Below are 15000 nucleotides of genomic sequence, written 5' to 3' on the forward strand. Positions count from 1 at the left end.
ATGGTTTAAATAACTACCTTGGAGACTCAGGAAAAGGGTTCTGCCAAGATGGTTCTAAATATGGGTCCTACCTTGGAGACTCACAAATTTTGAAAAATCAGTAAATGAGTTATCCTTAAGAGACTTTGTAAGTTGGTTTTACTTTGAATACTTGAAATGTGGGTTCTGGATTGATAACTCACAATGTGATACATATCTTGGAAACTCAACGGGAATGTGGTTATACCTTGAAGACTTGGAAAGTTGGGTTTATGTTGGACACTTGAAACTTTTTTGGGGGCTTTTATTTATTTATTTATTTATTTATTATTATTATTATTATTTTATTTATTTATATTTTGGAGACTTTTGGAGTTGCTATCACTCTTTGGGATCTAAACCTATCGATGTAGTTCTTTGTCGGATGGTGCTTGATGGGAGCAAGATCAAGAAAGTTCTGGGAAGAAAGTGCAGGCTTACTCTCCCTTTCTACGTCATCAAACCTGAAAGCCTTAAAAGACAGAATTGGAAGAAGAAAAAAAAACGTAAAAATATATATATATAGGTGGAAATCTCATTTTGAAAAAGACATTGTGTTGGGCGAGGATTGAGTTGGGGTTGAGATTTTGAATGTGAGGGTTGGGGTTGAGATTTTGAATGTGAGGGTTGGGACACACACACATACACATCAACAAACAAAAGTTAAGCCTTGACTATTCAGTTGAGGATTCTGTGTTTGGGGTTCACAGATCTAAGAACGTCCCCCTTGACACACATTATATACTGTTATACACCTCGGACTTGGCCCTCGAGTGTCCACAACGGTGTATAGTAGGAGGGAGTGAAGCGCCAACCTATTGCTCCCATTGCACATACACATCAACAAACAAAAGTTAAGCCTTGACTATTCAGTTGAGGATTCTGTGTTTGGGGTTCACAGATCTAAGAACGTCCCCCTTGACACACATTATATACTGTTATACACCTCGGACTTGTCCCTCTAGTGTCCACAAAGGTGTATTATATGCTTAGTTTTGTCTTTTGTAATTCCTGTGAATAAAATGAACCTAAAATCTCTTCCCTTTCCAAATCATATATTTTATAAGTCCAAGGAACTGTATCTATTACATCAACAATTTTAAAAAGTTCTTTCGTCCATCGTTCAGTAAAACCCTTTTCAAAATGAGATTTCCACCTATATATTCTTACGATATCACCAACTTTGAACTTAGGTTTTCTGACATTAATCTCTTTTTCATATTTTAATTTTGTAAATGTTTCTGATGGCTTCATATTCGTTGACGTGTGAATCGTGTCATTATACTTATCCACAATATCCTGAATAAAAGATAACCATTGTTGTGAACCGAGTTGTGTGAATTTTTTATATAGTCTCTCTTTAAGGTACGATTAAAACGTTCAACAACAACTGCCTTCCCTTCATTAAAGGTACTGTATAATGTAATACTGTTATTTTTTAAAAAATTCATAAATGTCTTGTTATAAAACTCTCTACCCTCATCAGTCCACAATTTCTTAGGTTTTCTCTTACTTTTATTAAATATCTGTTGAAAAGCTAACATAAGAGTATTACCTGTTTTGTTTTTTAAAGGGACAACCCACGCATATCTACTCCTCAAATCAATAACGGTTAAAGCATACTTGTACCCCTTATCATTATTGAGTTCAATCAAATCAGCAGACCAGATATAATCAACTTCCTTGGAATAAACTTTCCTTCTCTGAAACTTTGTGAATATTGGTTTATGTAATTCATCAGCTAATTGCTCTTCAGTCTTAATGGCATCATTAGAGCCTATAAGTTTTTTGAATTTCCAAGTCCAAGTTTCAATTTAGCACTAATCATCTTCTTCACGATGAACCTATCAACTTTTTCTCTCAAGGTTGGATTTTGTATCAGAGACAAATTATATAACATTTCTCTATCGGCTTCATGCTTTTCTTCCAACGTTGTGGTATTCCCATAATCAATATCGTGTCTCATGCACACTTCATCAACTCTATTGATTGGTTTACTCCAGGATTTAGGATTGTCTGCCTCATCTAATCTTTTATCCAAGTTTGTGCCTGGACCACAGAAAGAATACCCTGGAAGATGTAATTCCCTGGTATTCCAGTAGTTGTAAATTTACTTCCTGATAAAAACTTTTGTATATCTCCTCCGAGTTTGTGTTTGGAGATAAATTGATTTTTTTGAACCACACACCGAACATATACCTTTTTGTATAACCCTGTTATTTTTACTTTTAATATATGAAATATTTTTAGTATTAGTTTTCTTTTTACATTTGAGACAATAACTCATTTATTTATGAGAAAAATTTCTGCAGAGTGCAAAAACCTTTTAGTTTCCAACATGCACATTTGAATCTTAATTTTTAAAACATAAAGAATCCTTAGAAATGCCTTCACTCTCTCCTCCATTTATTTAAGAAAAAACTTGAATTAAAATACATGTCTTCTCGATGTCGATAGTCTTGTCGAAAGTATTGTAAATAGACTTTTTAATTCTTTGTATTCCTCCCTGGTGAGATAAGTTAATTTCTTTAATACCTCTATTCTTTTTTGAATCTCACTGGTTTCCATATTTTGATATTTATTCATTCTCTCTCTTTCCTCCCTCTCTCTCTTCTCTCTTTCCTCCTTCTCTCTCTCCTCCTCCTCCTTTTCCTCCTCTTCCCTCTCTTCTTCAACTCCTTCCTCATCCCTTACTATACTTGAATCGTTTACACCCCATAGAATATTATACATATATTCATCAGGATTTCTTGTTATTCCTGTATCCAAAATAATTTTTTTACAACAGGATACCAATAAAATTTCTTTTGAATTTCTAAAAGAGCCTTACCTTTTCTTAACCTTATAATTTTTTCATTATTTAACATTCTAATTAAATCTAAAGTTGTCGGTTTATCAACATCAGCATAATGCCAATCTTTTATTGAAAATACCTCATTCTTATGTTGTAGAACATATTTATTAAAATACCGAATACCCTTTTCTTGAAGGTATGCTTGAACACAGAAATGATAATTTTCTTGAAGCCTTCTTGCTGTCATTTATGTATTAGAAATATATGTTAGAATAATATTATGGCACGAAACACCTCCCCATCTTCCCATAGTTAAATCATTTTGTATTTCCTTACTTATTATATATAATCCTGTTTTTTCTGTTTTCATGAGATAAACAAGGGCAAAACCATTATTATATTTACCCTTATTAAATTCTTTTATTTGTTGTTTACTAATCGTGGCTCCACAAAACTCATTCTCGATACCAAGTGGATAATATTCTTCCTTACGAGACTGATTTAATTGTTCCAGGTCTTCGAGGTTAATTTTAAATGACCAATTATACCCTAAATCATTCATATCATACCCCATTGTTCTATTCTCATACAAACGATACGCCCTTCTTTATAAAAATTTATTTTAATTCGAACTGTGAATTCTGTATGACCTGGAGATAATATCAACACTTCTGTATCTTTAGAATACACAGCCGTTTTATTTAAGTATATATATTGTGATAAATCGCTTAATCTCACCAAGTCATTCGCGTCAGTCGGGCTTGGATAATTTTTTAATTTATAAGCATTTTTCATGTTAATATTTTTGTTTATATTATATTTATATCGTTCAGCCTGTGCCTTTGTATAATAATTTGATAAATCAATATCCAGTTCTTGAGATACACCAAAGATAGAACCATCTTTACCAACATAAGTCATTTATATTAGATTAAAAATAATATCATAAAATTTTTTATTTTTGTTGAGTTGAAATAACACATATAGACATAATTGACCACAACACTTGGAATTTAATTCTTGGACTTGAAATGTTTGATAAACACCATTCTGTAAGAATTTTATGACTTCAACAGGTGGTGGAAGACCAAAACTATCAAAATAATATTTGTCTTGACTATTAAAAATACAAACCCAATGAGAACCGTTCCCATCATTATCTTCTAAGTTCATAATAATATTCTTTGTATGTTTCGACACATTTGTTAATTCATCTCTCATACAAATAACCACATTATGAATTTTTAATTTCTTACAATATTTGGCAAGTTGTAAATTTGATGTTGTATTCTTTCCAAATTCTTTCAACCACTCATCAATGCTCATTTATTTATTAGAAAGATATAATCCATTACCTCTTTTCGTTAATTTTACACCTGCTTGTGCTATAGAAGAAAGCATATCTCCAACTAACAATCTCGCTTTATCAGGCAGACCTTCAAGTTTTTCAGCAAAATCTACAATTACACCACTTCCACTAATTTGTTTCTCCAACTCTTTGTTATGTCTTTCCAATTCTTTTTGAGCCTGGAGTTGAGCCTTCCTTTCGTTGGCAGTTTTGACCGCTGTTGAAATACCACCCGTCAATGCTCCAACCGCACTTAAACCAGCAAATAAAGGAATTAGAAATGGGAGAAATCCTCCACTCGTCTCTCTTATTGAATATTTTTTAACATTGGTTTTGTCATTTTAATTTTAAGTGAGCCAGTGTCATTCAAGATTTTAACCTGTTCTCTTGTGAGCAAAACATCAATTCTTACTGCTCCTTTTCTCTGAATTGTATTAACGTTAATCGTACAAGGCTTTTGATTTTGAACACAAGATGATAGTTTATGAAGATTGATTTGATTAACATATACCCCAGTTGGTACTTTGCCACTCATTTATTTAACAAAAAAATTATGTGAGACTAATCATCACACCATTATCTGTATTAATCTGCAATTCTGTTTCTTCCAAAAGCAAACAATATGTATCAACTTCTTCACTCTCTCCTCTTTCAATGTATAGGGAAGTATCCACTCGATTAGACTTTATAGTTTCTTTTTGAGCGCTCAGGTCAAACGTATAGATTGTATACAAACTTTTAAATGCTGTCATATCCAAAATAGGTTCTTTATTTCCATTACTTTCACACACCTTTTGGTAAGACTTGTATGCTTCAGCAAAATCATTTTTTTCCCAATTAATTTCCAATCTATCTCGTGGATAAAATGTTCCATCTAGAGAAACGCGAAGTTGTTTCACCTTAGCATTATCACTCAATGCATTATTCTTATCAGTCGCAGTATCACCATCTGGCTTTTTAAAAATCATCCACAGATATCGTGGCTTTCCTTCCAGAACACCCAAATTCCACGTGTAAGTAGTTTGATTGAGTTTAACGTGTTGACATCTTCTTTTGAGGTATGATACACTGAGTGGTTTTTTTGAGTTAAGTCTTCGATTCAACATCTCTTCTGTTTTAAGATTAGGAGTATATTCACTGATATACCAACTCATCTCCTCAATTACAAATTTATTCTGATCACCAAAAGCATTACCAACACCAAAAAGCAATCTATTTTCATTATCATTCCTTTGTAGTTGAAATCTAATTTTAAGACCATACAGAACTTTATCATAATCACAAAATCCAAATATACCTTTAAGAGGAACTGCCACAGTAAAACTATTTTCTGCTTTTGTATCATCATTATACATTCCTTTCCTTTGAGTATACCCAGGGTCTGTGTTTGTTCCCGTTGACATATCAGGAATAAAACCTTCGACAGACCCCTTTCCCATTCTATCACTGAATGTATAGAGTGTAAATTTCATCATTTCAGATACAGCAGAGACATAATCAACCGCTTCAACTTCTTGTGTTCCAATATACAATCGCACACTATCAAACATTTTCCAGAAGAAATCATTTACAAGTGTAGCGTTTGTGTTATTCCCAGCCTTAGTGAATTTAAATTTACACAACAAGAAACTTTCGGAGAGATTCAAATAGGTTTGTTGATTATTTATTTCAAAACTTTTTGTACCATTTGTATTCCAGTCTGTTCCAGTTATTGCATTTACCTTGAAGTAATCTTCTTTTTAGTGGAGTTTGAGATAATAATAGTATCATCCAAATCATAGATACTATCAATTGCTTCCATACTTGTATTTATTTAGGAAAAAGATGTTAAAATTTTTGAAACTCTGATCCAAGTATTTGAATTATTTTCTGTCGTTCTTGGGGCGACAACTGAGTTTTATCTTTCTTAATTTCTTTTATTGCTTGTAATTTATGAGATTCTTTCTGAGCATCTTTTATACTCTTTACAGCACCTGCTACATTTCCCACAGCAGAAGCAGTTGAACCAATTAGGTCTTTATGTTTAAGAATAGTTGAACCAATACCCATGAGAGTATCAATTATCCCATCTCCTCTAAATTGATGTCCAACACCCCTTTGTCTCTTAGGTTTATAGTATCCTCTACCAAGATACATACCTTCACCCTTGTAGTACGGGGAAAGGAACATCCCATCCCCTGTAATTATTTTATATTTTCCCAACTCGTGCTTCCTCACAATAACCATCGTATTTATTTATTGAAAAACTTCACGTAGGTGAATTCTGATGGATATAACTTCTCCATTAAAAGAGATCACACGATTATCTTGGTCGGTTATCCTAAAATTTACTCTGTGTATGGTTTTTCCTGACACAGGTAGATAAACCAAATTTTTAGGCTCCATATTGAATTTATAACCAATTGGGGTTGAGTATGCGCTGAATGAAAATATTGTATTTGTTTTTAATCCATCATTATAAGCACCATCAATCAAATCACAGTGAATTAACACCGAATTTATTCCTGAGGATATTTGAATGACATTATCACTGTAAAACGTCCCATTAGTTTCAATCTTTTTTGAGGAGAAACCTAATAACTCTCTAAATGAATTATCAATTGTGAAATCAACCTTGTAGTTATTTTTAACTTTAATCGTTGATTTTGAAGTATGTTTTTGAATGTTTATAATAATATTTTTTGGTTCATCACCCTGTTCTTTCATAAGACGAGCAATTTCGGAAGATATTTGAGAAATCTCGTATGCTCAGGGTGAGACTGTTATCGTTTTGTATCCACTTCCCGGATTATAACTAAACTTGTCATTTTTCTCGGTTATATTAAATAAGGTATTATAAGTCTCCATGGACAATAAAGATGCCTCATATTCTTTTGTTGTGTCAAGTTGTAGTGGGTATGGGAATGAAGATGTGTGGTCGCTTGTTGTGAAATTAAAACTCAGGATTGTGCTTCTCATCTTATTTAATATGAGATAAAATGTCTTTATATTGAGATTTATTAATTATTTTCATGTTCATCAACTGGTCTAAAATGGCTGATGCTTCATTAAAACAATTGTTATTTCCAGCCTTCTTACTGCCGAACAACAATAACAGTCTATTAACTAATTGCGATGGGTCATTTGGAAGAAAACTAATACCTGAACCAAGGATACTTAAAGCCTGAATAATGTGTTTCTCCTTCTCATTCTTCCTACTTTTACCAGAAAGAATAACCTTATAATTTAGAGTGTTCAGCAAATCAATATATACTCTATCATCATTATTTTCCATATCCAATGGTTTATCAATATACTTTGATTCATCCCTCACAGTTGAACCTTGTCTTCCATCTTTTGTGAGAAGAAACATTAATCTCGGAGTTAGTTTAACAGGGGGTTGAGCAGAACTTAAGAACCTTAATTCATCATTAAATATCAATACCTTTTCTTGAACAAGATGAAATATTGCTGGTTGTTCTGTTGGAATGAGTCCTGCTTTGGTTTTTGAATCCGCTGAATATTCATTGTTTTGAACAGCATTCACAATATAATCAGGGGTTGATTAATCTCTTCCAGTTGTTGAAATAAACCTTCATCATCATATTCTAATTCTCCTAAATGCTCTAATTCTTCCTCCGTCATTTGACTGAAATCTTTTAACATTTGAAGCTTTCTAGGAGTATATTCTACTGTGGGAACTGTGGAAACATCTTTCATTTTTTCTTGGGAAGTTTTTAAAAGTGGTTTAAAAAATTTCTCTTGTTTTTTTTCAAATGCTTCTTCGCCCGTTAGTTTCTGTCTGCGTTTCTTCTTTATGTCTTCCTGTTGTTTTACAACTTTTGAAACCAACTCTTGATGTTCCTTAAATCTTCTTGCTCTTTCTTTTGTATCCATTTATTTATTGTAAAATATCATTTAATGAATTGTAAAGATCAACAGGGAAATTTTCCTTTTCTTCATCATTCAAGTAGATGTGTTCAAATAAATCCTTTTCTTTAAATATTTCATCAAATTCTTTATTAACATTAATGCGAGTTGTAATTTCTTCTTCACTAATCCTTGCATCTCTGCTTTTCATACGTTTGTGTTGAGTTTCTTCATCAACATCAAAACCGAATGATAAAATCTTCACTCCGCTCAGATATTTAATAATTTGTCTCGTTCCTTCTGGATTAGTTTCTAATATCCCAACACCACCAGATTTTAGTTTCTTTAACTCACTCTTACAATGTGAATATTTTGTTGTACCAAGAGAAACCTCCTCAAATATTTGTCCTTCATTCCTCAATCGCATATGTTCCTCCACTGAAATATAGTGATAATCTTCACCTTTTACTTCTCCAGGTCTTATTGCTCTAGTTGTTGTTGATACAATGCGTATCACGGGGTGTAGTAGTAAATTTACAATATTCTCATTTGTACTACACAAGAACCTTGATTTATGAAAGTTTTTTCCAGAAGCAGATTTACCCACAAGATTTATAATAATAGTTGTCATTTATATATGTAATTGTTTATAAAACAAAAAATATATCCCTTAATATCTCATCTTGTTTCACAACAATATATTTATATTTTTCAGTCGTGTGCTTCATATAATCCTCAAATTTCTTTTTACTACATAATGTAGAACAATTATCTCTCCAAAAATTATTGATATCTATTGAATTTAACTTGAATAAAATAAAAGTATTAGCATTGTTTCTGATGGAACGACGAGGAAGTTGAAAGTACGATTGACTAAGATAAATACAATTACAAGAAGAATGTCTCCCTCTTGTGTAGTAGCTGTCCATTACCGTTTGGTTTCTCTCATTAACACAATCATCAAAGATAACGAGGTTCTTTTTGATTTATCCAAATCTTGGGGAGACGGTATATCATCCGTATTATCACTAAGAATACAAGTTATAAGATTTGATTTCTTTTACATCTCTGTGTATCACAAAATAGTTGAATTATATCTTCAATGTTATAATCATTTAGGTTTTTTGACGTTTAAATAAACCTATTATATCTTCTTTTTGAAGACCAGCATTAAAACCTTGTGAGAGTAGTTGATACTCTGGTTGAAAACTCGACTTTGTGAAAATTATTAAATTATCATAATCTAAAAAGTTGGGAGTGAGGAGCATTTTTAAAAGTAAGCAGGTTTTTCCACATCCACTTGAACCAACTATGAGACATCTTAATGAATTTGGGAGATTTTTATGGTTGTTAAATTTTATCTTATTTTCCCAAATAGGTAAAAAATCATTCATTTATATATTTGAAAAACAGGTTATTTAATTTATTATTGGCTTTTTTAGAAACTCTATATTTTATCCTAAGTTCAGGTTTAATTTCAAGATAATCCATTATTTTATTTATACAATATCTTGTGTTGATATTTCCCTGAAAATTACATCCATGAATAATATACAACAACAATCCTTTGAACATTTCTCTTATACGTTCAGTTTCTTCCCTTGTAAGGAAAGGTGTGTTATCATCCTCATACTTTACATTCATTTCTCTAATCAATCTTGTAAAGTAATTCATTTTTGGTGTAAATCTAAAAGAATTATTTTCCTTTTTATATTTTTTATTATCATTAATTAGAAGATAATCACAGAATATACATTGTTTATAGGCTTTTGACTCTGTGTTTAATCCCTGTCTTTCACACGCAGGACAATTCTCAAATTTGTCATATGGAGAATCAGGAAAGTCTAGCATATTTATAAAGTAAAACTTTACTTAAACTGAAATTCATCTATACTTTCAGTTGTATATTACCATCGATATCGATATACTTTTTTTCATTATCAGATTCAACGATAACATTTTTTATATTAAAGGTAATTTTAAAATTATCGTTAACTACTATTGAACGAAATGTCATTTCACCTGATATATTAACATCCTTTATTTCATCAAGATTTACATCTTTAGGGTTGTTGAAAAAAATACAAATTTCTCCTTGCATATTACAGATGGTCTTATCTTTTCTTTCTAAAGCTTCATCCATAAGGTTTTTGTTCTTTGATACTTTTTCTTGTTTCATTGCTTTTTCTAGTTTTGAATATATTACTAGAAGGAGAGGAGAAACTTTTGTTAGAGATACTTTAATTGATGTTCTACCAGGTATACTAAAAGCCCTTCCACTGAAGGAAATTGAAGAACTCATATTATTTACCATAATAGTTTTTATCCAATAGTTGTTATATTTATCTTTGTTCAATTTTACATCCTTGACATATTTCTCAGTATCTTTAACAGATGAAGAGATTGATTGAAACTTGTCTTTTGTGTCTTGAAACATTGTATTTATTAAGTGAAAAAGTTGGAGGATAAAATGTTTTTAAGCACAGATTCACCTATAAATTAAACGAAATTTTCATCAAGAAAATTTTAGTTTAAGCAAAGTTTTATTCTATAAATATGGTGAATACAACGTACTGCGATGTTTGTAATCACGAATATAAACATTATAGAAAACACCTCCGAACCAACAAACACACATTTAATCTATTTCATCAAATATCTCCTCTTGAGTTGGAAAGAAAACATTGTGATATCTGTTCAAAGGATGTTTTGAAGAGTAGTTATAATCAACATCTTCAATCACAAAAACACAAGAAAAATGAGTTTAAAGTAAAGGGAGACTATTATATTAAAAACACTGATGAGGCATTTAAAGGGCATATAAAAATAAGGATTTTTCAATTTGGAGAACCCGGTCCATCATCAATAGCTGAATCAATTGAAATAGTGAAACCCGATGTTGAAAAATTTATTAAAAAGACATTAAAAGAAATAAAAACTTTAAAGTTTTATATGGGAGTGAAAATGAATATGAAAAGACAAGATGAAGAACAAACTCCTTATATGAGAACAGATCTTCATTTTATAACATCATTTCAAGATTTTTTGAATAGTGGGGTTTATGAAGAACTATCAAGACAAGAGGAGGATGTTGATAATACAGTGGTAGGAAGTGGATTCAATATTAAAAAACTCATCTTTTTAGATATACACATTCTAAAATCAAACCCTCTTAAAGCTTCTTCTTATATTGAATTACCAAAAGAAATAAAACTAAAGAAGGCAGTTGTTAATATTAAGAACAATGATAATAAATGTTTTCTCTGGTCTGTTCTTGCTCAGTTACATCCACCAAAATGTAATTCAGAAAGAGTAAAACAATATATGAAATATGAGAATACCTTGGACATTAAAGATTTTAAATTCCCAATGCCATTAACAGATATTCCTAAATTTGAGAAAAAGAATAATCTTTCTATTAATGTATATGGATTAACGGATACAAACAAAGTTCAAATATTAAAAATTTCAAACAACTATAAAAATGAAGAAACACACATTGACCTTTTATATTTTAGTGTTGGAAAGAATTCACATTACACATACATCAATAATTTATCAAGATTAATCTCTTCTCAGGTATTCAGAACAGCAAACAAAATATATCCTTGTAAGCGATGTCTTAATTCATTTCATACAAAAGAACGATTAGAACAACATTCAAAATATTGTAGTAATCATAAATCAGCTGTAATTACAATGCCTAAACCTGGTGAAAAGATTTATTTTGAAGATTATAATAAATCTATCATGCACCCATTTGTGATATACGCTGATTTTGAATGTATCCTTAAAAGATAAATACTGCTTCTCCTAATCCAAAAGAACCATATACAAATAAATATCAAAAACATATTCCTTGCGGTTTTTGTTATTATATCAAATCATCTGTTGGAGAAAAGTATAACAAACTTGAACATTATCGTGGAAAAATGCTTCACAAGAGTTTGTAAAACGATTAGAAAAGGATTGTATAAGACTCACTAAATTAATGAAAGAAACAAATGAACCGATGAAATTAACCAAAGAAGAAAAATTAGAATTTAGAATGAACAATATCTGTCATATTTGTGAGGGGAAAATTAAGGAGTTTAAAGTTAGAGACCATTGTCATCTTACTGGTAAATATAGAGGTCCCGCTCATTCCTGTTGTAATCTTAATTATAAATTACCTTCTTTTATTCCAGTCTTTCTTCACAACAGCGCCAACTATGATACACATCTATTTATAAATGAACTTTCAAAAACACCAGGGAATATTTCTGCTATAACAAACACAAGTCAAAAGTATATTTCATTTTCAAAAATGATATTCACAAAACCTATAACTCGTATTAGGTTTTTAGATTCTTACAAGTTTATGGGAACACCACTAGCCTACCTCGCATCAAATCTAAGCTCCACGGACTCTTTTCCAAATCTTAATTCATTCTTTCCAAAAGAGGAAATTCTCACTAAAGAGGAAATTCAGATTAAAGATGAAATTCTGATTAAAGAAGGAATTCTTACGAGAGAGGAAATTCAAACAAGGAATGAAATTCAAAGTAAAGAGAAAATTCTTACAAGTAAGGGAATTTATCCTTATGATTATATGGATTCATTTATGAGATTTAAAGAAACACAACTTCCTTCAAAAGAAAGTTTCTATAATAACCTTTATGAAGAAGAGATAAGTGATAAGGAATATAAACACGCACAAGAAATATGGAAAATATTTAAGATAAAGAACCTTGGAGAATATCACGATTTATATCTAAAAACAGATGTTTTATTGTTAGCTGATGTGTTTGAAGCTTTTAGATCACTCTGTCATAATAAAAATTGTTATGGGTTAGATCCTGCCCACTATTTCACAGCTCCTGGTTTAGCTTGGAGTGCAATGTTGAAAATGACAAAACAAGATATAGATTTAATCAGTGATGTGGATATGCTTTTGATGATTGAGAAGTCCAAGAGAGGTGGAATATCACAAGTATGTTCAAAAAGATATGCTAAAGCAAATAATAAATATCTCCCAAATTATGATAGTGAAAAAGATAGTAATTATTTGATGTATTTTGATGCTAATAATTTGTATGGATGGGCAATGTCTCAATCTCTACCTTATGGTAAATTAGAGTGGGTGGAAGAAAAGAATTATGAAAAGGCTTTGATGAATATTGTTATTTCTTCTCAAGAGGAATTGAATGACGAAGAAGAAGGTTATTATTTTGAAGTTGATTTGAGGTACCCGAGTGATCTTCATAATAAGCATAAAGATCTTCCTTTTGCATGTGAGAAAGAAACTCCAAAGAAAGAATGGTTAAGTGATTATCATAAAAGTTTTAATATTAAAGGTAAATCAACAGAAAAGTTATTAACAACATTCTATGATAAAGAGGGATATGTTTTGCATCAGAGAAGCTTAAAACAGTTTTTGAGAGAAGGATTGAGAGTAGCTAAAATTCATAGAGTTTTAAAATTTAAACAAAGTCCTTGGGTAAAAAAGTATATTCAATTCAATACAGATATGAGAGCAAATACAAAAGTAAAATTTGAAGGGGACTTTTATAAATTAATGAATAATGCTGTATTTGGAAAGACTATGGAAAATGTTAGAAACAGGCAAAACATTAGATTCGCAACATCTTGGAAAGAAGCAATTTTTCTTTTCTGCAATTCATATGAAAAAGGAAAGTATTGTAATGGATAAACCAATTTATATTGGAACAGCAGTTCTTGATTTATCAAAGATATTGATGTATGATTATTTGTATAATGACTTAAAGAAAGAGTATGGTGAAAATGTTTCATTGTTGTATATGGATACTGATAGTTTTATCCTAGATATAAAAACTGATGATGTTTATGAAGATATGAAGAAAAATATTGGAGTATATGATACAAGTAATTTCAGCAAGAAGAGTGAGTTATTTTCCAAAAAGAATGAAAAGGTTATTGGTAAGTTTAAGGATGAGTTGGGTGGAAAAGTAATGAGTGAGTTTATTGGATTGAGAGCAAAGGCATATGCTTATAAGTATGGTGAACAGATTGATAAGAGGTTAAAGGGAATAAAGAAATATGTAATAAAGAAATCAATAACTTTTAGAAATTATTATAATTGTTTGATGAATAAGAAAGAAGAATATAGGAAAATGAATACAATAAGAAGTTATAAACATAACATATATAGTGAAGAAGTAAATAAAAAGGCATTAGGAGCCTTTGATGATAAGAGATTTATTTTAGATAATGGAATAGATTGTGTTCCATATGGATATTGTATGATAGAGTGTATAAAATAGATTATGTTTTAACGATGGGAAGATGGGTTAGGGTTTTTAAGGGCTACCGCCGCATTTTTTCACAATATATAAATGGTTAAACCAAGTATTAATCAAACTAAAGAGTGGAGAAAATCTCAGTCTTGGTATATAAATGGAAAACATAATGAATGTGAAAAATATCAAATAAGTCTTATTGAAAAAATAACTAAAACAAAGGTAAATAAAACAAATAAGCGAATTAATTTAAAAACTAGTAAGTTAGAGGATGTAAAGAAAAAAATGAATATCCTTGAATGGACTGAAAACTTTGATGGTTATCAATTGAACAATGAAAAAACAATTTACTATAATCTCAAAATGATATGTGGCTCAGGAGGTGGTCAGATGAGAGCATTAAGAGAAGTTTATCATTTCGTAATGGCACAAATGGGGTATCTTCAAAAATATAAAGATTCAAATGTTTTGTTTGTCAATATTTTAGATGGGGATTATTGTGCAAAGAAAATTAAACTATTGAAGGAATTTGAGAATGAACAAATCTTTATAGGTTCAATGAGTGAGCTGTTCAACCCCAGGTGTTCAATTCAATGAGGTTCAACCTCCAAGTTAAAAGGGGAGACAAATAAATATACCTTGGGATAAAAAGGGGATTTATTTTTAGGGAAAAAAAAATATAAATCGCTGAAAATCCCCCATTCATTTACATGGGGAAAAGTGAGCCAGAA

The 15000-nt window shown here is 30.7% G+C and overlaps 1 protein-coding gene and 1 long non-coding RNA gene across 3 annotated transcripts in view; one reads left to right on the forward strand and one right to left on the reverse strand.

The window, feature by feature from the left end:
* Positions 1 to 1345, forward strand: part of LOC147022778 (uncharacterized) — a 3315-nt gene extending 1970 nt beyond the window's left edge. Inside the window, exon 2 of the long non-coding RNA XR_015059912.1 lies at positions 1 to 1345. This exon is cut by the window's left edge and continues 546 nt beyond it. This is a non-coding gene — a long non-coding RNA (uncharacterized LOC147022778).
* Positions 1 to 15000, reverse strand: part of BCL11A (BCL11 transcription factor A) — a 395854-nt gene that overhangs the window by 245597 nt on the left and 135257 nt on the right. The gene's annotated exons all lie outside the window — the stretch shown is intronic.

Source organism: Eptatretus burgeri, chromosome 7 (genome assembly GCF_056783735.1).
Source record: "Eptatretus burgeri isolate ZD-2024b chromosome 7, Ebu_testis_v1, whole genome shotgun sequence".
NCBI classification, from domain to species: domain Eukaryota; kingdom Metazoa; phylum Chordata; class Myxini; order Myxiniformes; family Myxinidae; genus Eptatretus; species Eptatretus burgeri.